This window comes from Ictidomys tridecemlineatus, chromosome 3, assembly GCF_052094955.1.
Source record: "Ictidomys tridecemlineatus isolate mIctTri1 chromosome 3, mIctTri1.hap1, whole genome shotgun sequence".
NCBI classification, from domain to species: Eukaryota; Metazoa; Chordata; class Mammalia; order Rodentia; family Sciuridae; genus Ictidomys; species Ictidomys tridecemlineatus.
This window is the reverse complement of record NC_135479.1, coordinates 70,901,464-70,929,323: the sequence shown is the minus strand read 5'-3', so window position 1 is coordinate 70,929,323 and position 27,860 is coordinate 70,901,464. Positions and strand designations below refer to the sequence as shown.

General features: G+C 41.5%; 1 pseudogene across 1 annotated transcript; it reads left to right on the top strand.

The window, feature by feature from the left end:
* Positions 1-1,337: 1,337 nt before the first annotated feature.
* LOC144375671 (E3 ubiquitin-protein ligase TRIM35-like) lies at positions 1,338-15,249 on the top strand (annotated as a pseudogene). Its single transcript, XR_013435643.1, has 6 exons — positions 1,338-2,058; positions 5,486-5,525; positions 8,424-8,639; positions 11,201-11,223; positions 11,870-12,161; positions 12,927-15,249. The product of XR_013435643.1 is annotated as an E3 ubiquitin-protein ligase TRIM35-like (transcript).
* Positions 15,250-27,860: the final 12,611 nt, after the last annotated feature.

Here is a 27,860-nt window from a genome sequence, read left to right as displayed (position 1 = left end):
CACATGTGCTAGGCGAGCACTTTACCATGAAGTCAAAAAGCCAGAACCTAATATTCATTTTTGAACCAGTAACCATCACTGGACACCTAACAATTTGTTGGGTGAGAAGATCTAGAACAATGACTCTCAAACTTTAGTGTGCCTGAGAATTACATGGTGATCAAATGAAAATGCAGATTCCTGGCCAAGACAGGTGAGAAAGATGAAATGGAGTCTGGGAATCTCCATTTACAAAGCTCCCCAGGTGAATATAGATCACAGAAAAGAAATACTGAAGGCAATGAAAATTAGTGATGTGCATTCCCTATGAGGAAAGGGCTATTCTGAAGAAGTTTGGAAGAAAATTTTCTAGAACTGTAAAGGGTTTGAAATGTTATCCTACTTTCAAGCAGTTAAGTTGATACAGTTTCATGAATGCTGGTAGGAAATATGAGTCCACTGGGTCAGAGACAAAGGACAATTCATAACAGCAGCAAGTGTAGTCAGCTTTGTTACTGGGCCAATATCCTGAGCCTCAATTCCCACAAGTCTTTGTGATGAGGGCCCCAGTAAGTTGCATTATAGAAGAGAAATTCCCAAATTTAGGAAACTGGAATCTATAATGGGGACTAGTTCTGCCAGAACTTTATCTGGAGGAGAAATTATTTCTGCCTTCCAAAGTAGCTCACCATAGAAACATCCTTGGAAAATTGAGACAGTGCCTCTGCTCTCAAGACATGCAGACACACAACACTGTGAGTCGTTTCTCAGCAGAAACCAGGAATGGAAGCACCGCATGTGAACAGTATCCTACATGTGAAAGCTGCAAAATAATCACACTGATGCAGGAAAGGGGAATCAGAGGGGCTCAGCCCCGAAAACCTCGCAGGAATTCAGCTTGGATTCTAGTTCAAAGAAGTCTTTTATTCCTTTGCTTTAATGGAGACCTGCCTGATGTCAGGAGCACGCTCCACCCTTATCTCACTTTCAGCGTCACATTTCATAGGGACGAGATAGGTTACAGTCATTTTCCTCACAAGCAAACACATCCTGAACCATTAGACTCATTCAACCCCAGGACAAGAACCGCATCTTCTGTCTTCTCAGAGGTCTTCCCACCACCCGCTTTCCTCGCCTGTTTCCTCCAGGCCAGAAGACTGGCCAAAAGAAGTGATGGATGATGGCTTGAGTGACAAGCCTTTATGAAGGCACCGCCACTCTAAGCGCGAGCCCACCAAAGCTGCTTTAAGACCCAGCCACGACTTGGGAACCAAGTCAGGATCCTGGATGTCTCCCATGTCGCGGGCCAGAGGTTTCCGGGACTCAGTTAAGGAAGGGCTTCCTAGACTTCATTTCCCACTTCAATAAGGACGCAGGCGTCCAGTGACACTAGGGGGCCGCAGCACGGCTACAGGAGGTGCCCTTAGGGAGAGGGCGGCTACAACCAGCTCAGCAGCCAGACCGCTCTTCAGGCCTTTATGCGCAAACATGAAGTGGGGCGGAACCAGCCGATCACTCCACTCGCGATTGGCCAGCGGCGCCCCCGCTCACCGCTGCGAGAGGAAGGGGTCGGGCACTGCCTACCGCCCCGCAGTCGGCCGCTTAGCGGTTTGGGAGGGATGCAAGCCAAAGTTACGGGTGCTGGAGCCCGCAGCTCATGGGTCATGGAGCCCGGACCCGCTGCGTCCCCTGCGCCTTCCAGCTCTTCAAAGAGGAGCTGCTCTACGCCGTCTGCTGCGACCCCTTCCGCGATGCGGTGACACTGCACTGTGGCCACAACTTCTGCAGTGGGTGCGTGAGCCGCTAAGGGAAGTGCAAATGGCGCTCACATGCCTGGTGTGCGAGGACCAGGCGTCGTCCGCCGACCTGAACAACCTGGTGGAGAAGCTGCTGCGCGAGGAGGCTGAGAACGCGTGCTGGACAGGCCCCTCGTCCCTGTGCCTCTGCCTCTTGCACCGCGGCCAGTTGAGTCTCTTCTGCCTGGAGGACAAGGAGCTGCTCTGCTGCTCATGCCAGACCGACCCCCGCCACCGGTGACATCACGTGCAGCCAGTGAAGGACACTGCTCATGACTTTCGGGTAAGAGTGGCCGTGAGCGCCCAGTGATCCAGCGCACACGTGGTGGCCACGGCTGGACCGCATCCCTGCACCTGGGCTCTGACCTCCAGCGTGCTAGCGCTGCGCGTGCTCAGGCCTCCAGGGCTCCTTGCTCCAGCTCCGGGGGCTTCCTGAAGACCCCCACCGCGAATGTGGTTATCTATTGGGTCTGCCTTCTTCAAGGCCGGCCCAGGATGGGTCAGAGAGTGCAAACAGGAAGTGGGATACAGGGTCAGCGACCTTCTCCAGACAGCCCTGCCCCTTTCTGAGTGGCCTGGCCCAGCCAGCAGAGGTGGCCAGGTCCCTCCGAGCTGCACCAGTGTGGGTAGCCCACGAACCCTCAGTTTAGAAGTGGGGGAGGAGCCCAGGACCTGGCAAGGGATGTAGAGCCTTAAGGTTTCCGCAGCTCAGTCACGGTCCTCAGCTGATCCCAAAGTTTGTGTAACTGCCAGGAGAGGCCCTTGGCTCAAGCCCACTGGTTGGTTCTCTATCATTCTTTTAGCATCTTAATGTGTAGAGTTCCAATAGGCATAAACCAGGGAACAACTTACAGGGTAAAAGTAATGTGGAGGAGTCTTTGTTATAGAAAGGAAAAAGTGATTAGAAAATAAGGGTTAACCTAGCTAAGAATTTTTCAGAAATATTTAGACTTTAGCCCTTTGAAACATATTCATTTTCGGCTCATTTGTCTGTGAATGAATGAGTCACACCCTACATCACCCATATATATGTAAAAAAATAAAAGTAAAATTCTGGAAATGCCCATTGTACTCTGGAAGAAGTTACACAACGTGAAAACACTAAAATTTGGAGCTGGGGATGTGTCTCAGTTGTAGAGCTTTTGCCTGGTGTGTATGAGGTCCTGGGTCCCATCCCCAGCACTCAAAAAGGAAAGAAGCAGTAAATTTGTTTTATCACCTACTAATGCATGTATCAGACCAACAGTTTGGAGAACACTGGTTAGCTGGCAGGAAGCTGACTGTGTCCAGAAGGAGGTACTCCACACACACCCTCTCCTTTCTTTGCAGTGCCTTTATTAAGAAATAATTTTGTTATAGTTCCACACACATTTTGGCATAGACAAGTGAAAGAAAACTCAGGAATGCCATCATTATGCATGTTTGATTGAGTAACCCTGTGACTCCTATGCACTCCCACTAGCAGAAGTGATAGATACTGATTTGAGACAGCTGGAGAAAGTGCTGGGCTCACTGGGAACTGGGGTCTAGATAGTGGGACCATGAGTCAAGGTGTGACTAATTCTCATGGGGCTGGCAGAGCTGCAGATCAGGAGATGGGCAGGAGTCAAGGCCAGGAACACTCACAGACCCTCCCCAGTTTGGAGCCAAGCCCCAAGCCAGGATTCAAGAGCAGTGAGCCTGGGGCCAGGAAGCATGAGGGTCCATGACAGGTTTCTTAATTAGCAGATGCCTTGCCCTGATAGGTCCTAGAAGAGCTGCAGGAGATGAGATAGAGAATTCTCACCCTCAAGGAGCTTCCAGGAGAGACCTGAGGGCTGTGAAGGTATTAGCCAGGGGAAGGAATGAGGGAGGGTATATGGCAGAGACAGTAGTGTCTGGAAGGGTCTGGAAGTGAGGAAACCTGACTTTCCAGGCACCTAGAGAATTTCAGTGGTTACAACAGGATGGAGATGCAGATGGAGCCTTGTGTCAGGCCAGTGGGCCCTCAGGGTGATGCCTGAGAGGCAGGGAATAGTCTAGTCCAGGGCCGCCTGAAAGCAGGGTGGGACTCATTCATTTACTAGACAAACATGAGCTGAGGGCCTCCTGTGTGCCAAAACCTGTTCTGGGTGCCCAGGTCCCTAAGATAGCCCCTTATCTTATGAAGTTCATGTTTTAGAGGGGGAAGTCAGGAGTTAGTAGACAAGACATGGTTCTGCATGGTTGGACATGCATGGTGGTTCTGGGGGGAGCAGTGTGGGATCCCCCCTCCCATCCCACTGCCATGTGAGAAGGAGCTAGGTCAGAATTCCTGCTGGCTGTGGGGAGCCCTGTGGGATTCTCAGACGGGGGATTGTGATGAGATAGTATGTTTTAGAAAAAAGATCACTTTGGCCACCATCTAAGGATGAAGCAAAACTAAAAATCATGTGGGTGGATACTTGTAGAGAACTTACTATATGTTAGATTGTCTTAAGCATGTGCATGTTAGCAAATGTAATGCTCACAAACGTTCAACAAGGCTGGGTATGTTAATTTTCTATCATTGTCACAGTAAACTGGCACAAACACAGTGGTTTAAAACAGCATAAGTTAATTGCAGTTCTAGAGGTCAGAAGGCCCAAATTCAAGCTGTCTGCACAGCTGCATTCCTTTTGTAGGTTTCAGGGGAGAACATGTTTCCTTGTCTTCTCCATCTTTAAGGAGCATGACTCTGACTTCTGCTTCAGTTGTCATATTGCCTTCCTTGGCTGACTACCACCTCTCTCATAAAGCCCTCGTGATTACAGTGGACCCACTCAGATTATCCAGAGGAATCTCCCCATATCAAGATCCTTAATTCCTTCATCTGCAGAATCCCTTTTGCCATAATATTCACAGTTGTATTGATTAGAACTTGGGCTTTGCAGGGTTGCGGGGCATTTCAGCTTGCTGTAGTTAGTAGTGTTATCCCTATCTTACAGTGTAATGAGGTACAGTATAAAGACAGTCTCAGTTTAAGTAATTGCCAAAGTCACAGAACTAGTAGCTAGACTTCCCCTGGGCCTAGTTTGGTCTATGCTCTGGTAGTGGGCTTTGAGAGAGCCTTCTCTCAGTGCTGCTTGTGCTCTGATCCCAGAGCTGTGGGCAGCCAACTGTGTTTGGATAATCAGGCATCTTGGTGGCTGTTAATCATTGTCAGTGTGCAGAGAGCAGGTAGGTTGAACACCTGCAATGTTCTGGGCACAATGTGTCCAGCAGAATATAGTCCAGTCCTAGAGACCCTGCCTGGGTGAAGTTGACAGGCAGAGTTGAATACTCTCACTAATAATTGAAGTTTCAGTGATGGATAGGACACTCTAAGAGGAGGGCCTACTTTTTACGTCTGTTGAGGCATAGTAAGGAGCCTCTGAACAACTGATTTCACCAGACCTGAAGGCCCAGAGGAGTAAAAGAAGACCAGTAGCAGTAGTGGGGGCATAGGGTGGGGCCTGCAGTGACTGAAGGACATTCTACATGAGGAATGAAGAAGTTTGGGACAGATCCCACAGGGTATTCAAGGGCATGTTAAAGAGCTTGCCTGGTGTCCTCAGCACAGTGAGATATGACCAAAAGGATTTAGGAGATTTTGGATATAACGGAAATGTTTAAAAAGAGCTCTAGAAAGAACACAAGTGCTTGTGGGACCTTAGGAAGTCCTGGAGCGCAGTGTTTCTCAAACCTGAACAATGTGCTTGCTCTTCTTAAAGGAAAAAGCGTTCCAACAGTGTGGCTTAAATATGTTACCACGTAGGTGCACACAAACACAAAACATATAAATTGCTCTTGCCTATATCACAGATATGCAATAAATCAAAGGAAGTTACCAGATTAAGCCCAAGCAAAATTAGGATCTGTACAATTCCAGTTAAAATATTAATTACAAGATTTTATTTTGCTGAAACTAAATCTCTACTCTTGGCAGAGATCCTTTTGATTGATTCTCTTTACTGTGTTCCAAGTGCTGGCTTGATTCAGGAGTCAAAGCTTCCCTGTTTGAAGAACTCAGAAACTCAAACTCATGTTGATGCACATGTTTGGCCAGCTTACAGCACCCATACACCCTCTACCTGCTGAGTGTATTGCTCTTCCCTCATTAGGCCAAGACCATGACACTCATACAGACTAGTGCCTGGTAATCATTGACACATTTACACATGCTAGTGCTGATGTTGTAGGAACCAAGAGCATGTGTCACACTGTGTATGAGGTGACTCAGGATATGCTTATCTTGGTGGGTTTTTTTGGTTCATCATTCAATGAAAACACTATCTCAGAATACTCTTACACTGCTTGCAAATCCACAAAATACTCAGACACAGACCCTTCCAGGGGACTGTGAAGATAGTTACATATACTAATGATAAAATGGAAACCTGGGAAAATTCATTCATGCACTTCTTGAAGCTTTGGGGTAAACATGATAAAATTCTTGGGTCAGAACTCAAGTTTAGTATTTTCAATACCAGACACACTCCAAACTCCCTTGGAGGCCCAGGCCTCTAAAAGCCTTGAATGGATCCCTTTCTTATACATGCCTCTGGACTTTGACGTAGGTCCCGAATCCTTGGTCCCCTGCCTTGGGCTACCTTCTCAGAATCAGCCTGAGAAGTGTCAACTCAGGGATTCCAGTTACTCTTAGCCATATTCAGAGGTCTCCCCACCATAGTTTGCATGTGGTTCATCCTCTCCAAAAACAAAGGTTGACATTTAATCTACATTGCAAGGTATTAAGAGGGTAGGAAACTTAATGTGACTGGTGTTTAGAGGTGAAGCCTTTGAGTAGGATTAGATAGGAGTTTCAGAGCCCCCACCAACCTGGTGGCTTTATGAGTAGGGAAGAAACAGGATTCACATGCACTTCCTATTTCCCACTGCATGATGCCCTCACCCATACTGGAACTCAGCTATCCTTGAAGACTATCACCAGACATGGCCCTAAGTCTCAGCTCAGAACTCTGAGCCAGAATCAGCCTGTTTCCTAGTAGCTTATCCTATTCTGTTGTATTACTGCAAACAGAAAATGGACTAAGACATTCCCCTTCTAGTTCTTTCTACCCTTTCCTAACTACTCATTACTTTCTGGGTCCTCAGCTTTCAATTCAAGCCTGGCAGATCCCTAGTTTCAATAGAGGATGTTCATTGCCTCCTTGATAAGCCTGTGCTCCCGGCAGAGAGGGAGTCTCAATTGCCCACTGTGGCTCCTGAGTGAAGAGGTCCCAGCAGTAGGCAGCATGGTAAACACCTATTGTGTGATGAGTCTGCATATCAGGGGGGAAGAAAGATCTGGAAAACAAGTTGGAGTTGGATAAGGATGAGATCTAGATGAGGTTATCTTAGCATTTATGCTGTACATTAAGAAACCTGGAACATCTGGTAGGAGAATTAAATTTCTTGGCTCACAAGTGGCACTTATTGGTACTAAGAGATAGACCTTGCAGCACGTACTGTGTGCCTGCCCACTTCTCAGCCCTTGACATGCACTGATTTCTCAACCCATGAGCTCCATAGTGATATCCCTCTTATCGGGTAGGAAACTGGTATTAAGTAATTAGCACTGTCCCTGCTACATGTAGGTGCTCCATAAATGGTGATGGTAATTTACCGGTACTGTTATTAGAATCATTATTATTTTTATTAGAATTAATCTAATATTAGTAATATTAGATTATTATTATTAGAATATTTACTGTTTTTCCAAAAGAAAATATATGAAAAGGTTTCTCACAATGTAGATGAAAAGGTAGGAATCCAACCTAAAATTTACAGTGTTCTTCAGGGAGTCCAGAAAGTTCAGAAGCAATAATTAAAATTTAGAAAATAAAAACTACTGAAGAGTTAAATATTTGAATTTGACAATTAAAGTCTGTCACATGATCTAAGCAATATGAGAATGTCAGGAGAAGGAGGGGTCTGGAGGGAAATGTGTAGAGAAAGCCTTATGGGAAATAACTTTATTTGATGGGAAAATGAAAAGAAATTTCTTTCTTTTTCACAGGCAAGAAGTATTTCTTTGCTTTTTCTGTGAGTATTTTTATGGTTTGGGTCTCATTTTCTTAATATTTTTGTGGTTATGATTTGGAATGATTGTTAAATACTTCCCACTGTTTTAGAAAACCTTTTGATCAGACATATTTAAGGGCAAAAGATTGAAGGCAAACAAGTTTTAAAAATTGTTGCTATTTGAAATAATTCACTTCTGTCACACAGGGTTTTTCATGCTATTGATAACCCAAATGAGATACAGACTGTTGTGTGTGAGGAGGTTACAGGACTAGGGTTATCATCAATAAGCAATGATTTCTTTTTCTTTTTTTTAAAAAGGGTCTCACTAAGCTGCTTAGGGCCTTGCTGAGTTGCTGAGGCTGATCTTGAACTTGAAACCCTCCTGCCTTAGTGTTCCCAATCACTGGGATTGCAGGCGGGCACCACCATGCTTGACCAGTGATTTCTAAAAAATTATCAAAACAGCTGCTATGCTCTCCCATTTGAAATTTAAACTTATAAATTTGTGCTAGTCAAGTCTTGCATCGATGCTTCATCTCTAGGGTTCTACATAGGATTCTTTCTGAAAATCTGAAGGTCACAGGCTTGGGTACAGCAGAGGCTCCCCAGGTCTGAGTCACTGACTTCAGCTCTCTGCTGCAGGTGGAGGTGGCGGGGCTGGAAGTCTGTATCCAGCAGGAGTTCCACAAGCTCTTTGGGTGAAGGAGCAAACTGTTCTGGATGCTGTGGCCCAGGAGACCAGGCAGAAGCAGCTCCTGGCTGATGAGAAGATGAAGCAACTCATAGAAGAGACAGAGGTGCTGGCCCACAAGATCAAGTGGCTGCAGATGGAACTGAAGGAAGATGATGTCTCTTATGGTGAGGAGCATGGCCGCCGCGTTCTGTGATGGGGCAGGATGTTCAGGGACTAGAGAACCATGGTCACCAGCCCCGCCATGCCAGTCTTCCTGTGACCTCTTGGCTTTGGTCCTGAGGGATGGCATTGGTGTGTTGCTTGTCAGAGGCCAGGGGCATGACAGGGGTGGCATCTCCAGCCTTTTCTCTCCCCGTGTCTCTTTCTCTTGCTCCCCCTGTTCTCTTTGCTTTTGTGCCATTTTTGGTTTCTTATCTCTCTACCCCTAGTAAACGTGGTCTTTCAAAACCAGATTTTTTTAATATTTAAATATGGCTTGTTCTCTCTTAAGAATGATTCCATTCTCACTTAAAAAAACAGATGCCATTGAGTTTATTTTTTCTCACTTTGGTTGATTGCATCATTGGGCCCCACAGAGAAGTTTCTGTAACTTGAAGGCTGGTTTGTAAATCAGGATGATCAGGATGACATACTATCCTCTTCACCACCGACAGCTCACCTTCTGGAACGGGGGGCAAATACTGTGTTCCAGCAGTGTGTCTCATCCTGGGGAGGACCTTTGTGGGTTGACCACCTCATGTCAAGCCATGATATGCCTTGTCTCCAGAGGGCACTGATTACAGAATCACTCAAAGGATTTAAATTGTTTCTTTCTTTGACGATTCTACTAAGGAAATTGTCACCCTGCCAATGATTTTGGTTTGTGATTTTGTTTTTCTAAATAACAGCTTTATTGAGATATAATTTATATATTTCACTGTGTAAATCACCCATTTTTGTTGTTGTTGTTATTTAGTTTTTTAAAAGATAGGATCTCATTCTTGCTTTTGCTGGCTTCAAATTGCTGAGCTCAAGTGACCTTCTTGCTTCCCGAGTAATTGGAACTACAGCCCCACACCACTATATTCAGCTTGTCACTTATTTAAAACATACAGTTCAGTGATTTCAGCAGTGTACAGTTGTGCAACCATCATGACAATCTGTATTTCAGATCATTTCATCCATCCAGAAAGAAGCTCCAAATCCTTCAGCTGTCACTCCCCTATTCCTTCTGTCCTGCTGCTTTTCAGCCACCAATCTCTCTCGTCTACCTAATTTGCCTATTTTACACATTTAACATAAATGGAGTCATATAATATGTACCTTTTGTGACTGGTTTCTTTCACTCAGCATATTTTTCAACTTCATCCATGTCTTAGCAACTAATAGTTCTTTCCTTGTTATGGTGGAATGATACTATTCTATTGTATATTACATTTTATCTGTTCATCAATTTGTGTTTATTTGGGTTGTTTTTACTTTTTGCTCTTGTAGTAATAGGGCTGTAAACATTCATATACCAGTGTTTTGGTTTGTTTTGTACTGGGAGTGGAACCCAGGGTGCTTTTACCACTGAGCTACACCCCTAGTTCTAGTTTTTTTTTTCAATCTTGAGACAGAGTCTGGCTGACTTGCTTGAGGTCTAAGTTGCTGAGGCTGGCCTTGAACTTGTGATCCTGTCTCAGCCTCCCAAGTCACTGGGATGACAGGCACACACCACCACACCCAACTAATGTACCAGTTATATGTACATGTTTTCATTTCTCTTGGATGTTGCTAGCTTCTATAATAACTCTGACCCTTTGAAGAGCTGCCAGATTCTTTTGCAAGGCAAATGCACTGGTTTATATTGCCATCAGCGGTGAATAATGATTCTACTTTCTCTACATCCTTTCCAACTCTCTCTCTCTCATATATATATATATATATATATATATATATATATATATATATATATTAAGTAGCCATCCCATTGAGTTTGAAGTGGTATCTCATTATTTTGATTTGCATTTCATGATGACTAACAATATTTAGCATCTTTTCATGTGCTTATTGGTCATTTGTAGATCTTCTTTGGAAAACTATCAATTCTACTTTTTTATCCATTTTTAATTAGGTTGTTTCTTTGTCAGTTGTAAAAATTCTTTGTGTTCTAGGCACAAGTTCTTTCTCAGTTTTAGCTCTATATTTAGGCCTTTGATGTATTTTTTGTCATTTTTTAAAACATGGCATCAAGTTAGGGTCCATCTTTAACAATTTTGTGTGTACTTTAATAATTTTTACAGTTTGTTGGAAAGACCATTCCTCTCTTAAATGATTTTGCTGTCCTCCTAGATAATTGGCTGACAGTGAATGTGAGGGTTTACTTCTGGACTTTCACTTCTGTTCCTTCCATTGATCTCCCCGTCTGCCCACATGTTAGTCCTGCACTCTCTTGACTATTGTTGCTCTATAATAAGCTGTGAAATTGGGGAGTTTGAGTCCTCCATCTTTACTCTTCTTTTTAAAGATTATTTGGCTCTTTGGGGTTACTTGAATTTCCATATGAAATTTATAATCAGTTTCTACAAAGAAAGTACCTGGGATTTTGAAAGGAATTCTGCTGAATACCTAGATCAGCTTGGGGAGAATGGACATCTTAACAATATTAAGTCTTCTGATCCATGAACATGGGGTGCATGGCTCCTCTTGAGGTCAGAAACTTACCATGCTTTCTCTGTGTCTGTGTCTGTGTCTTTTCTTTCAGAAACACAAGCACCGAAAGCGCCAGTAAGTTTACAAGTCTGGTGGAGGGGAGGGGAAGAGCATGCAGAAACACCAAAGGTGCAAAATCCAGTGGCTCCAGGGCCAGGCAGGTAAAGCAGCCAGCTGGTGGGATCCACAGGGAGTGGTGGGGACTGCCAGATGGAGAGACCTTTCTTTGAGGCTCTCCAATTCTGACTGGCATGGAGCGTCTCCAGCCACTGTGAGGGGAGGGAGAGCAGCATGCATCTGCTCATGCTTCTCAGTGGCCATCTAACATTTAGACATCTTTCTTGACCAGCCTCCTCCCTCTGAGAGCTTCAGGACAGGCCCTTGTCCTGCACACTCCTGTACCTTGATGGCTTTGGGTTCTCTGGGATGAATAATTAAGAATTATGTCCCTGTCTGAGCCGTCCAAAGATAAAAGAGTGGGCTTTGGGAATTAGGGGAAGTAATGAGTTCCTTGTCACCAGAGGTGCTCAAGCAAAGGATTGTGACCTCTTGGTTTTGTTGGAGTAGAGCACTGTTAAGGTCCCTTCCAATTTGTTACACATGCCACAGGCAGATGTGTAAGTGTGATTTCTGTCCACAAGGATGACATCCATGTTGGAGAACCTCCTATTTCTATTTTTCCCAGCTGGGGCGGGATGAGCCGTCCTACTGAATCCTGAAGGGTGTGGCAGCTCAGTCAGTTCCTGTACCAATCAGGTTTGTCTTGGGGAAGGCGGCCAGGAAACCTAGGCCTGAGGCAAGGGAGCAAGGCCTGTTTCCCATTTCAAGTGAACCCAGATCAGCCCAGGTGCTTTGCCCCAACTGCACCCACCATGCCCAATCCTCCTTCCACAGGCTTTTCTGCACGGTGGAGCTGGAGCCCATCTAGCCCGTCATGCTCATCAACCCCTGCTGGTACCTGGATTCCCTTCAGTACTATGTGTGGAAGAAGATGATCAGTTCCATCAAATCTGGTAAGGGGTTCTGGGAAGTGTTCGTGCCCAGGGAATGTACTTCATGCTAGCACAGAGCTGCCAAGCTCCACTCTGTCAGGCTCTACCCATTCTCTCCACTGACCTCCCAGCAGGCCCTTGACCCTGGTCATCTCCCTCCTGCCTGATGACTGCAGCCCCTCCTGGCAGACCACCTTCCTATACAGGCCCTGACTCTCTGTCCTCTTCAGAAAGAGAAATACTTCCTCTATTCAGAACTGTAACATGTATAATGAAAGGCTTTCTCTGTCCCAGGTCACCAAAGGACCACATATGGGGTGCTTTAAATGACAGAAACCCATTCTGTCATGGTTGTGAAGGTTAGAAGCTCATGCTAAGTTGACAGCAGGGCTGTGGTCCTCTGAAACCTGTGGCAGGGGCCCTCTGTGTCTCTTCTAGCTTCTGGTGTTGGCTGGCAGGCCTGGCTGCCCTTGGCCTGCAGCTGCAGCACCACACCCTCTGCCCTCTGCCACATGGCTTTTCCCCTCATGTGTTGTCTCCATTCCCCTTTTTATAAGGGCACAGTCAAGGTGGGTTCAAGTTCCACCCTGCTCCAGTCTGACTTCGTCTTAACTGGGTGGGGGCTAGGATTTTCACATATATTTTGGCCTTTACATTTTAACCCATGATTTCCATCAACCCAGGTCAACTAGAACTGAGGTGGTCATTTTGGGGCCCTGGGGACACCACCTGGTGTGGCAGGTGGGAGAGTATCAGGTTTGCTAACTGTCCCCCTTCTTTCCTCAGTGCCCTTCAGCTTCTATCCCAACACTGCAGCAGGCTGGCTCTTGGTGTATGATGACCTCACCAGCATCATCAACCATGGCTACCACCTGCAGGTGGAAAACCAGAGCGCTTATTCTCAGCACCCTGCCTGCTGGGATCCTGCACCTTCTCTCAAGGATCCCATGCTTGGGAGATGGCCCTGGGTGACCTGCAGAGCTGATGGGTGGGTGTGGTGCGGGTGCAGCCAGATACAGGTGCAGAAGGCCACTTACACAGCTGCCACCATGACACATGCTCTGGTTTCTGGTACGTGTGCCACACGCAGGGTGTGGAGGGGGACCACTGTGTGACCTTGGACCAGGCCACCTCGCCCCTGGTACTGACCATCCCACGCCGCCTACGTGTGGAGCTGGAATGTGAAGAGGGTGAGCTGTCCTTCTATGATGCTGAACATAACTGCCACCTATACACCTTCCATGCACGCTTCTGGGAGGTGTGGCCCTACTTTTACCTTGGGGGGTGTGCGGGGTGATGGGCCTCCTGAGCCCTTGAGCATCTGCTCCTTGTGCATCACTATAAAGGAAGAGCTGGACGTCTGAACTGGCCCAGGCCTGGTGGATGCTGTGCCGTGGGCCTGCTTTATTCCTACCTCTTCCTGAAGCCCATCCCCGGCCTTGGCACGTCTGCCCACTACCTTGTGAGGTGCCAGCATCCTCTGCCATTCTGTCTTGCCTTTTTCTGTGACTCTAGGCCCTATGCCTCTTCTTTATTTTTGGTCCCTTCTCTGTTCAGTTAAAAGCCATCCAGGAAGTATCTCATTGGGTCCAGGCTCTACCCAGAGTGTGAATTTTTAAGTCCTCATTTGAGAATTTCTGGAGAAAATGTTTACTTCTAGAACAGGCCTGTTTTAAAATGTAGGTTTTATTATTTTCCAGGTATGGTAAAACCAATTAATCAAGAGATGACTGCTGTTGGAAAGAGTCTGTCACTCATTTCCCAGCTATGCCACATGGAGCCACACAGGAATGCACTAGGGTCAGTCAAGATACAAAGGGAAAGAGGGGAAGGTGCTGGCAAATCCTTTGTTGTGGTGTTCCTGGGAAAGAATGGGTGAGGCAGCATGGACCTGGTGGACGCTTGCCAGTCTTGAGTAGTTGCAGTGGTTTCTGGCGTGTGAGGACTGCTCCTTGTTTCTTGCACCTGCCTTAGGATGATTAGGACAGGAGATGTTGACTTGGCAGAGAGCCTGCTACAGGAATTGGTGTGATTCCATGGTCTAGGTTGGCTGGACTCACGAGACAGGCAGCCTTCAGGCCTATTGGCTGCCTAGGGATTGGCTAGCTTAAGAGCTGCGGTCACTCTAGTGCCAGAACATCAGGAATTCAGCAAAGAAGCAAACAGTGCAGGGCTCAGCTTAGCTACTGCTTTATGTTACTAATTTAAAACTTGCATGGATCTTCCTGGGGGTCCTGTAAGGTAGGATGCAAAGCTGCCCATCCTTATCCATCAACTCCAGTTTATCTGGTTGTACATCAAGAGCTAATCTCCTGAACCAAGAGCTCCAGAGCACATAACAAACTTAAAATCATGCTGTGCAACTGTTCCCTCGCTGGGACTCACTTTCCTCATCTGTACAATAGACAATGGGACTAGAAGACCATGTCCTTCTATAATTCTGTGGGGTGAGTTCCTCTGGTGAAAGTATGAGAAGGGAAGGGAAGAGTTGCCCCCTCCAGTTAGGAAGAAAGGAAGGGTGTGATCTGAGGGAGGCCGTTCAGAAGACAGGTGCTGTGCAGTGGGAAGGAAGGCAGTGTCCCTCGTCCTCACTGCTGTGTGTCACTGACCTCAGCCAGCTTGCTCCCTGTTAGGTTCCATCCTGTTTCTCCTCTCCACTGTAAACCTCCACCTTTCCTTTCTCATGCCTGCAGATGCTTTCTAATTTCCAGCTCACTGTGTGTGTCCTGGGAACTGGCAACATGAAAGGAGATACTGTCCTGTGGGTACCGTGTTATAGATAGGGGCACGTTCCAGCCTGGATTCCCCACTTTATAACAGCTGATGTTCTAAACAGCAATTAGGAGTCCTGGTTATAAGTGTATTGTGCACATTGGTTATGTAACTAGTGGGGAGGGACTAAGTGTGACATGCCACTGGGGCCAGCTTGGCAGTTGGCAAAGGAGCTCACATGTGTCAGATTCTCAGCCCCCACTCCCCCCAAAAAAGCTCTAGGCACTTTGGGAACCAAGCAGTTGTGAGTGTGTGTGCTCTGCTGGGGTTTAACCTGTCAAGTACAGATTCTGTATGATCAGCCTGACTTGTCAGTTAGAATAAATGTTTAAAACTATTTTCATCCAAGCTGTTACGAGTTTTTTGTTTGTTTGTTTTAAGATATAGGATAATTTGGATAGCCTAGGCCTCCTTTTCAAAGAAATAAAAATGATGTGCTTTTTCTTTTGACATTATTTCTTTCGGTGTTCTTGTAAGCCAGAGTTTTTCCATGTTGTAGTGTGTATTCTTTTTGTAATATTCCGTTGTATGAAATGATGTACTGTGTTTTATTGTTCGCCAGTTAATGGTATTTTGCCTGTTTCCACATTTTGTTGGTTTTGAGTAGTGCTGCTGGGAACATCTGTGTACAGATTTTTGTGTGGACCTGTCTCTCTTTCTCTTTGGGTCCACCTAGGCATAGACATGCTGTGTCTTATTGTGACTCTTCTTAACCTTTTGAGGAACTGCCAAGCTGCTTTCTGATGCAGCCATACCCCTTTGACTCCCACCAGCAGTGTGTGCGGATTCCGGGTGCACAGAAACCTTGTCAGCACTGTGATCTGTGTTCTGACTTAGCCCTCCTGTGATGGCGAAGTGGTATGGCTTTGGCTTTGATGTTCATTTTCTTGATGCTGATACCGAGTAGCTTTTTCATGTGCTTATTGGCCATTTATATATCTGTTTGGGGGAACTGTCTTGAGTCTTTCCCCATTTTAGCTGGGTTTTCTTTATTGTTAAGTTTAAGGGTTCTCTATGTATTCTAGAGACTAGTCCCTTTGTCAGATATAGAACTTATAAACTTTCCTCTTCATTCTAGGTGTGTCCATTCACTTTCTTGGTGACATCCTTTGAAACCCCCAGTTTTTTAATTTGGATAATGTCTAGTCTGTTTTTTTTTTTTTTTGGTTGCTTACAGATAGTAGGAATCCTCCTTTTGACACTGCCCTTAAGACCATCTGGCCTCGATTCTGGATATGCTCAGGGTAAGGTGGTTATCCTGTTGGCAGTGAGCCCCTCTCCAAGGGTCTTCCTTGAATACTCTCCCACCTGTGCCTCTTTCTCCCCATTCCAGCATCCACCCTGGAGACATCAGCCCACTGTACACTGCCTATCTTATTCTCCTTTTGAATCCATTTATGTGCTGCCACCAGATGCACCATCTTTGGTCTCCAGTGGCCATCCAGAGTGGCCCCCACTCCTGAACTGCTCATCTGAATTTCTGCAATGCAGCTTTCAGAGCTCACTGTGGCTAGACTCTGTTCTACTGGGTGTCCTGGCTCTATCTCACATGGCTCCAGGCACACCTGGCTGTTACACACACTGCCTGGTACTCACAGGGCCATTTGTATCACAGTGACCTACTGTTGGTTACTCGGACTGTTCTGGTTATATTTGCTGCACCACCTGTGTGCACACCCCTTACCTGCCTGGGCTTATGTCCTCATCTGCAGATCTTCCCTAACCCCTAACTGTGTGCCCTTTAGATGGGAGCCAGGGAGCAGACTTGTGAGTGCCAAGGCAAATAGCAGGAGAGTCCCCCCTGGCTCCTTGAATTTGCACGTTGGCACCAGTGATCACTTGGTCATAACTCAAGTAATAGCCATTTTCTTCCTTTCTTCTTGCTTCTGAAGGGTGAAGTTTTGGCAGAATGAGATTATTGTTGGTTAACTATCAAAATGGCAGTCTGGTGAGCCGCTTGGTTATTGATGGTGCCGGGCAGGAGTGTTCCCAACACCCTAGAGACATATTAACAGAACTCTGCCCAGTAGGCTTCTGCCTGCTTTGCCTCCGTTGTTGTAAATCCTGCTCAGGGTTCCTGGGGCTGCTATTGCATGTTGCCCCTCCTGTTGGAAGGCACCTGCCTGTCTTCTCTGCTTGAGTGCAGGGACCACATCATTCTCACCATTGCTGTCCTAGGTCCAGGGATGTCCTGGGCCACAGTGGGCGGTTCTTGTGTGGATGCATCATGTCAATGACAGGTCATAAATACAAAGTAGGGGCAAGATAATAATGGGGCTGAAAAATTCTGATTAGCATCTTTCTGTGCCATCTCTGTGTTTAGATATATACTGTGTCACGGTGGCCGACAGTGCCACTCAAGTAGCGTGCACATAGTTTTGCAGCCTTGGAGCAGGGGGCTGTACCACACAGCCCAGGTGTGCAGTAGGCTATGCCGTCGAGGTTTGGTAAGCACACTCAGTGTTAACAGTGACAAAGTTGCTGAAGAGTGCACGTCACAGAACATATCTCTGTCAATAATCAACATGCAACCTTTTGGAGGTATGACCTGCAGGTCAGGCAAGCTGTCCTCAACTACTCCACAAAACTACCAGTAGCATTTGGTAAGGCACAAGGGTCAGGATCCTGGACCCAGATTCCAACCCTGTGATGGAGAAGCTATCTGAGGCTTTTGGACATCTGTTGCAAGTAGAAAGAGGGTGTTAGTACCTGCCTCAGGCTTCTCAGGGAACCAGTGAGGCAGACTTTGGAAAAATGCTGAGTATTCCACCCTAAACCTAGTATAGGCTTATTACTGTTGGCTAATTCTTCAGCAAATGGGATGTTCTGTATGTTGAAATTCTGATTCACAGTCACGATGAATCCCAAAGAAAAGTGAGAAGCTGAGATGTGGAAGTTGTGTTGGGAACTCTAACTTTTCTTCAGATTTTTGAGAAGAGTATGTCTATACAACTTAACATTTGTGAAAAAGTTTCAATATCGTGGAAAAGTGGTTGTAGTAACCAAGAAAAATAGGTTTCGGAGTTAAACATACAGACCTGGAATGCTCTTACAAAAAAAGGCAAGCAGTAATTTGCCTTTAATTTGTGTGTGTGTGTGTGTGTGTGTGTGTGTGTGTGGTGCATGCTCACGTACATGTGTGCTTGTGTATGTTTGATAATCTGTTTACATGGCAATAAACCCAAAGGTACAAAATGTACTAGAACAATCTCACACCTCTGCACATTCAGCTCTCTTAGTGGCAGTCCCTCCTATCAGTGTTTTTTCTCTTTACAGAGAGATTTTGTGTATGGCACATAGCCTATAAGAGTATTCTGCCCCTTCCTGCCCAGCACACTATAATTAAAATGCAGATTGTCCCATACTGTATCTGTAAGCAACCCAGCCACAAGGAGAAAACTCCAAGCAAGTTATTAAAGTAGTTTTCCCTTCTCAAGGGGGAGGTTTAAATTTGATTTTTCTTTCACTAGTAAAAAATCTATTGTTTTTAATGAAAAGATAGGAAAAAGAATTAGACATAAGTTTTGTATTTGTTAAATAATCAAAAAGAAAAGGAGAAGCCAACAAGTCTATGCTAATATTTTCATATAACTAAGAAGTGTTTCCTTCCTTTTCTATAATTATTATTTTAAAAGCTATTAATTAATTATGTCAAGATAACTGATTTTTTTGTCACAGAGTAGGATAGAAAATATAGCACAATTGCTGTTAAGTGATTCAAGCAACAATAGCCAGTCCATAGCCTGTTTTAAAGACAGATTTAGATAGAGAAATCAGATTTTAGTTTCTAAACTGACCACTGATTATTATTGCTAAGTCTCTTTGCTTTTCAACGTCCAGATTCCCATCTCTCAAACAGAAGACAGTCAAGCAATTGAATCTCTAAAGTTTTTAATAACAAAAGTTTGATTTTCAAACTCTTAAGGAAAAGATTCAGATTTTTAATGCTTTATTGTATAAGTACATAACCAATATTGAAAATTAAAGAGTTTTTTTTTCAAAATGGTGATATTTTTTTCATTACCTGGATGACAACTTCAGCTGCTTTATAAACTTGCCAACATAACAATAAAGCAACTTCCATGATGTTACAGACAACAATAAGAACCACACCAAAAAAAAAAAGAAAAAGAAAAAGAAAATCAACATAAGAAGAGAAAACAAAAAAGTTTACATTTCCAAGAGAACTAAAAGAGATGGCATGATATTAAAAGAATACATATGAACTAAACATAAAGTGAAATGAAAAAATATAGGGAATTAACAACCAAATAAAAGAAAATCTAAGGGACAGTAGAGAACCCTAGGTATATAAAGAGTAAAATTTTTTCAAACTGGAGAATGCCTTGTTTATTTTATAAGCTTATAAGTTTGACCACAAGGAATAATGCAAATGCCTGATCAATTTTAGGGGCATTTAAAATTTTATTTTTAAATAAAATGAGGGAACTTATTGAATGCCTTTGTTGAAAATATATGTAATTAAAGGGATTTTTGTTGTTTCTTATTGTTCTACATTTTTTGGCAATCTGACATACTGTGGTCATTTTCAAGTAAAAGATCTTATATTTAAATTCATTTAGAAACAAATATCTACATGAATTCAAATGAGAAAATACGGTTTGTATAAAGTTTTAGAATATAGACACAATATTGGGAGGAACCAGAGCACAGGGACCTATTTGATATGCTCCTGGGTTCAATTCCTCACTCTGAAAATTACAGAAAAAAAATGCATTCAAGCAGAATAACACTTTGTAGTTCATTTGACAGAGCTGAATAGATAACTAAATGAAGTAAGATTTTCTTTTATATTGTGTAGCATTATATTTATTAAAAGAGTAAAAAATTCCCCTTATGACTTTGAAAAAATGACCTATTATATCAGAGTGATATATTTTTTTAAAAAAAGCTTTCCTTATTGTGAAAATGTATTATTTAAAATGGAATCATTCCTATCCACATGCCCTCCAATGGAATCCAGGGATCACGAGAAAGAAAGAAAAACCCTCCCTTAGCAGAATCCTGCCTGCTTCAGAAATAATCTCAGAGAACCAGCCCAGCGGAACAACCTGCCCTACATATAAGAATACTTTTACCTTGCAGTTGACTACAGAATTGCCAACTATGAAACTATGTCTGTAAGATTAGCTTTACATATTTACTGCTGCCACTTGCCAATCAGAGTTTTCCAGCTTCTGCAAAAAACAAAAGTGCCAAAGAACTTGACTTCAAAATAACTTGCATAGATTTCTCAGCCCTGATCTGACCTTTGTTCTTTCTTCTCCAAACTTCTCAGCAACCATTCTGCCCTAGGTATATATGTCACAGATTGCATTCATATTCTTTACTCTCAAATTTTAAAAAATGTTCTTATTGAAAATTCATCTCTATTTTTAAAATTTTTGACACTGTCACTAAGTTCATTAAATAAAAACCTTAAATCACTTGTTGAATCTCAATTGCAAAATTATATTTTAATCCTTTCATATGATGCAAGTATGATAAATGTTGTTTAGTTTCATTGTCTTAAAGGGCTGTTAAATATAAATTCATGGAGGGACAAATGAGAGTAAGTTTCTAAAAATAAATATTATGAGAGTACTGATTTTTTATTAATTCATATCTCTAATATATTTTGATTAAGATTATAGGATGAAAAAGTAGGTTCTCAGTTTATAAATAAAAGCAATTAAATAGCTATTTTACCTTCTGTTCAAGAATATTTTAATTGCATACTCTCAATTTTTTCTATAGAAAATAAAACATTTCCATAATTTTTAAGAAAATAATTTAGGTGCTTTTTTCAACTATTTTTTGTTGTAAGTAATATCATGATATAATTATAGGTGTTAAAATAATAGTTTCTTTATTCCAGGAGACTTCAAATGATTTGTATATTTCCACTCCATTCCTGAGCCACTGGTTTCCAGGTGTATCAGGGTATTCCCTTGAGTACAAGGCAGCCTCATATTCTGGAATATATATATATATATTTTTTTTCTATTAGGAAAAAATAAGTGAAAAAATATAATAATTTCTATATTGGCTACAAGAACCTAACCTCTTAGAAAATACACTGCTAAAATGTGACTAACATCTTTGATGATATCACAAATATTTACTGAATATGTACTGAGTGGTGGAGATAGGAATAAAATAACAAACTTCAGGCTTCACAAAACATAAAGTTACAAAGCCTGGCAATTGCATAGAGTTGGAGAACAAAGCAACTTTTTAAAATTCTTGAAAAATTTACCTTATTAAAATAGGAGCTAAGAATTTGCTAATAAAAAGCAATTAGAGCAAATAACTAGGAAATATGCAATCAAGAAGTAAAGACATGTACTTTTCAAGGGCACAGTAACAAAAAAAACATAAGTTCAGGTGGAAAATAAATCCATATGTGTTCAAAGGATTGAGAAGAGTATTCTAGAAAAAGTGGTAACTGAGAAAGTGTATTAAAACATGTTTGGACCTACTTGAAACAGAAACAGAATAGGCAGGCAATTATCCACAGAAGGAAGAAACCTAAGTGAAAGAATGGAAAAAAGACTGAATTCTGCACAAATAAATGGTAGAGAAAGTATCTCTTCAGACCATGGGAAATGTTTAGATGTATGAATATTTGAAAGAGACAAGCTTTAGATAATCATCTTCTTTATACTTAACAGTGAATTCATTAATTTATATCTAATAAATAACTAATAATGTGCTATTTAATTCAATACAAATAACGTCTGTCTTCTGTTTCATGATGGCACCCATCTTATTTTCTATATTTTTTCTTATAGTACAGTGATTTATGAAATTCACTTCATGTCTGTGTATTGAGTTCTCCCATATCTTGTGGTGTCTCATACTGTCAACACAAAAATGACCAGATTGTATTGGCCTTGATAGTTTAGAGCTGAGGTTAGGATGGTAGAAGATAGCACAACGCTTCCAGTTTAGAGTCACATAATTTTGGAATGTGTTTTTGTGAGTTAATGTCTTCATCTTTGAGAAATTAGTTTGTAGAAACAAATTTGAAATTTGAAAAAAATCTTATAATATAGTTCAGTTATTGATTAAGAAAACATAATTGTCATAGAAATAAGCTTTGGTTTCTGAATTATAGGAGTGATTACAATTTTTATGCAAGACCTATGCTAATCTCCAGATGGTCAAGAGTTTGAAATACACTGTCTATATGTACTATATAAATAAAACTCTTTAACTTTGTCTAATATGTCTTTATTACATAAATTGAAAATATTTATAAAAACAAGGATCTTTTCCTTCATTAGAAGAAATTCAGTACTGAAGAAAGAGAAATCCAGACTATCAAAAGTTAGAAGAAAAGCTAGCCATTATTTCCCTTTTATACCCCCAAACACCCTGATTAAATAAAAAAAAGTTTTTAATGCAATCATAGTGATTTTAAATAACAAAAGTTATATAGAGAAATGTCTACTCTCTGCTAAAAGTATGGAAGATAATATATGTCAATATATTTCCTCATTGACATATAATTATATATCAACATCCATGTATTATCTTCTATATAATATCTATGTTAATATAGTAAGAACTAAGAAAACAGTAGCTTTAAAAATTTTATGCAACATGTTGCTCAATAGATATTTATTGAAATATACATATAAACCAAATAATTTGTTGTACATAATTGTTAATGTCTTTTTTTTTAAAGAGAGAGAGAAGAGAGAAAAAGAAAATTTTTTATTATTTATTTTTCAGTTTTCAGTGGACACAACATCTTTATTTTATTTTTATATGGTGCTGAGGATCAAACCCAGCGCCCCCCCCACAAGCTAGGCGAGCACATTACCGCTTGAACCACATCCCCAGCCCTGTTAATGTCTTATATATGAATTTGCCAAGATTTTTTAGGAGCAGCAAATGAATTATGAGTGTTTTAACTTCCCCCAAAACAGAGGTGCCATCTCCCTTTGGAATTTCTTTGTGCAAAGGCCCCAGTCAAAAATTGCCCCATTGTATGGAGACACTTTGTTGAAAGGGAAATTCCTTGCTAGCCAAGGAATTTTATTAGTTCTAATGTTGGGCTCAAACATCTGTGGCCTGTGAGGTAGAGTAAAATTACAGTTATAAAGTGATGAAAGCTAATTGGACTGCTTTTCCCCTCAGCTTCTTTTTCATTCATCTTGAAGAAGCATTCTCACAATAAATCCCTCTCATGTTTAACCCTATATAATACACATGCAGAGTTTGCTCATGGTATGGCCACACTTTCTCCACAGAGGCAGGCTGAACCACTAAACCCTGGATTTTTCTCTACTTTTGCATCTGTTCATTTCTGAAAACTAAACAGAATTTTTTTTCAAATTTCAAGTTTGTTTCTGCAAAAGAATTTCTCAAAGATGAAGGCATTAACTCACAAAAACCACATTCCCCTCATTGACCAGTTTGTATAGTCCTGAAAAGACTGTTGTGCAAGATGTGACAAAATTGCCAATTACAAATGTGAAAAATATTGGTAATATTGATTATAATGGTGATAATTTTATATGTGTGTATAATATATATACAAGTATATATATATTATATTATACTTGTATATTAGAACACGTTACAGAGCATTTGCGGTCTCAGAGCAGCTAAAAGTAAATAATAAATGAAACTTAAGGTGATGTTGATTCCTAAGTAATCATTTTGAAAAGAATCTACATCATAAAATATAGTATAATTATTAATAATATAATATCCACCTTTAGAAATGCCTGTATGATAGGTATTACATTGCCCTGTATTAGTTTCCTATTACCATTGTAAAAAAAAAAAAAAATCACCGTGGCATGTTTATCTTAAATCTTCGATGGTAAGAATTCCAAAATGAATTTTATAGTGATCAAGGCAAGATGTAGGCAGAGCCAAATTCTTACTGGGGACAGAACTAGAAGCTCTTTCTTTGCCATTTCTGCTTTCAGGTGCTCTCTACATTTCTTGGGTTTATGCCCTTTCTTACATCTTGAAAAAATATAACTCTAATCTTTGCCTTTGTAGTCACATTTTCTTTTCTCTATCTTGACCCGCTCACATTTTTTTCCTCCCAATCTCAAGATCCTTAACTTAATCACATCTGCAAATGCCCCTTTTCATGGGATATAGTCATCCATTATAGGGATTAGAATGTGAGCATCTGAGTGACACCATTAGTTTATCTACCACAGTCTTTAAGATGTATTACTCCAATTACATACTTAAAAAATAAAATGAAATAGAACTTATTCTCCTCATTTTACATATGAGCTAATGTAGGCACAAATCTAACAAATGAATGACTCTCTCTATTTCATCTACAATCTCATCTTTTCACTTGAAAAATCTGCTGATTCCAGTCTTTCCTACTGGGAAATTAGGAACACACACACACACATACACACACACACACACAAAAGTAAATCTACATTTCAGACTTCCCATTTGTTTTCAAAGGTGTGTATTAAGGTGATGAAACTAATGGTCAGCTCTACTCTCTGTATGGTCATCTCTCCAATGGCTCCAACAGCAACATCTCTGAACTTGCAGAAATTCTGGAGAAGCAGGTGGGCTTATAGCAACTGTTGACACAGGGACTTTCTAAAGTTCAGACTCTCTTCCTTCAGTAGAGACTTCTGAGTTTCTCTTTTTGGTGACATATTTTTAAAGTATCCCCTGCCTCTTATCTTCTCTCTAGACATTTCTGTGGAAAAGCACTTTAAATTTGCTGTTTTAGTAACTACACTGAAATGTTTTTATTTGAATAGTTCCTGCTGAGCCATCTGGTGGTGGCCACAGGGCAACATAACCTTTCAAAAACCTATCCAGTGTGCATGAGTTGTATACTTTCTGACAGCACTTCACAAATCAGCCCTTGGTTCCATTCAACTATGACATTAAGTGGAATATAGCTCTTAAAAGACTTGGATTCTTGGGTAAGCATTAACATTATTCTCCCATTTCTCCCATGACTTGCCCTTGCCACAATAATGCACAAGCATAATAATGGAAAACAAAATTTAGGTTAGACTAGTCTATGCCATTATTACCTAAAACCAACATTCCAGTTCAATACTAACAGTAATATAAAGTGTGTGTGTGTGTGTGTGTGTGTGTGTGTGTGTGTGTGAGAGAGAGAGAGAGAGAGAGAGAGAGAGAGAGAGTATTTACATTAAACACACACATATACCCAAATGCATGTGCATACATGCACACACACACACACGCACACACACACACATGCACACACACACACTTTATTGAATGAAAGCTAGCTTGATACAATTAACCTAAACTGAATTAAATCTATGTGGACCACTGCTTTTATCTCAGCCTGGTTATGGGGTCCTCTTCTGGAATGTTCCTCTCTCCCGCCCTTTCCTTAGGGGTACGCAACTGCCTTAACGCAACTCTATGGATGCACTTGTTCAACATTGTCTGGTTCGGTTAATCTGCCTGATTGAAATTACAATATAAGCAACTTGAGAGGACAGTTCATACATTATTCATCTACATACCATATATAATTTCTGAAATATGATAGAAGTTAAAAAATAATCGGCTGACTGTAACAGGCATTCAGTCACACTGTAGATACCTGAGGTTAAAGCGAAACATGAAGCCTACCAGGGAATCCGATAAGGCATCCAGGCTTGCTCGATGTCCTCACTCCATTATTGGACTCAGTCCTTCATCACATGAGTGGATAGATTTTTTTTATTGCCACTCATTTGTATCCAATTCTAGAATCTACTTTCCATTCTTGTTTTCTGTCTCAGAAATATTGCTCATGGAAATCTAGAGCTGTTCGGGTTTGGGGCTAGAAATTGAATAAAATGGATTAAAAAATGGTAGACTATTATGAAGCAATCCAGAAAATAAGTTAAATGAATAAATAAATATTTATTTTCAGAGTCCCTATAGAAATACTTTTGACAAGAAAAAGAAAACATAAACACAAACAAACAAACAAAAAGACAAAATGAATGCATACTGCTACAGAAGCAAGCAGGCAAGCAACAAACCAACCTACATCTGCATTCTTTTTGTTTGATACAATTGCAACTTGAGAACCCTGCTGGACAAATGAGGCCTCACACAGGTCCCATGATGTAATTCACTGAATACTTGGTTGAACCCACTTGAGGCACCAGAATCTTGGCCGTGATATTAGGTCGGTTGGTTAGTCAGGTAGCTTTCTTTAATAATACCTCAAGGGGTTGTGGCTTTTGGCAAGAACAGAACTATTTCTAGCTTAATTGTCATATAAAGTTTTCTGAAAAGCACAGCAGCCACTGACCTTAGGCTGCTTCCTGTGACACACTTTTCGACATCCCTCCTGAGTGTAATAACACACCCTGAGCTTGCTGTTTAACAGCTTAAACCCACAGTAGACAGACCTGTCACTACTGTCATTTTACTTTTCCTACAAAGAGAAAAATAATGGTCAAGAGTGTCCCTCAGACTTCTGAACCCCCATTTTGTTCTGTCTGAATCAACCTCCATTAGCTGTCTTTTTTCCTCACAGAATGGAGATTTTTAGCTCAGAGCAATTCAAACATTTGTCTTCCTCAAAGCCTTGAAATCCCCTCACCTTCATGTTTTCTCCTTCCTTCAAACTATCAAATAATTCCACGTGTAACCTTTCTCAAGTCCATATTTATTATATTTTTCTCCCACAAGTTCCATAAAGCAAAGAACATGTATGTATCTTACTGTTTATTGTGCATGGTGACACCTCTATCTTGTTCCTATTCACTTACCAAACTGGTGGCTCTAAGAATCCTATGGTATATAAAGTCACCACAATGCAATGTGTGATACTATAGCCTCCTACAGAAGGTGATGAATTCAGGAGAAGCACACATCATTTCAACAGTATTTTCACGTTTTTTAAAATTCCTAGGAAGGTTAGTCAGAAATTTTGAAAAATGCTAAAATTCCAAGAGAACTTGACTTACCGTCATTGCTTTCCTGCTTTTTGCAAAACCCAAAACCTATTGGACCCCTCTGGTTGGAATTCTTTTTTTTAAAAAGAGTCTCATCTGGAGGCTCTTTCCAATCAGCCATAGCCAAATTGGCTAGGTGTTCTGCCAAAGAGTGAAGGCATTCTCGTCTGTGCACAGGTAATTCCTTTAAGAACTCATGCCAAAATGAATAGTAGTGATTCACTGCTCAAATATGTTGGCCTATTTTTCTCAAAATAAATCATTAGAATAGAAAATAATTGTAGTAAAGAGAAGATAAATGAATTTCAAAGATGTGTTTGATCAGATTTGAAACACTGAATTTAATGATGCCCCACATTCCCTATAGATAAATTAAAAAAACATGTATTAAAACATCAAATAGGTGTAAGAAATAATGACATAATTCTACCTGCCTACTTCCTTATTGTGAACATGTGAAGTCTTTTAAAAATAGGAGCTATGAAACTATCTAAAATTGATTTAGCCTTAATAGAAAGGTGATCTTTGCATCTACCAATTGTATGATCAGGAATTATAAAACAGTACGGGAGGAGAAGATACAATAATCTTCATTTACTTCACAGACTTAAAATGTCTGATGAAGAATTAAATTTGATCTTATGTTTGGCTACCCTCCAAATATAAAATAAATGTAATCTTACTTCCTATTTTTTACATCTCTTCTTTGCTAGAAGATTGTCCCAGACCGGGAGTGGTGGCTTATGTCTGTCACCCCAGGGACTAGGGAGTCTGAGGTAGGAGTTTTGAAAGTTCCAGGTTCTCCTGGGCAATTTACTGAGACTGTGCTTCATATAAAAATTGAAAAAGGCCTGGGATATAGCTCAGTGGTAAAGCACACCTGGGTACAATTCCCAGTACCAAAAAAAAAAAAAAGTTGTCCCATCAGCCTTCTTAGCAGATATCCCTCATTTTTTCCTTCAATCTTTGATGTATTGGCTATTAGAAATTGGAAACATTG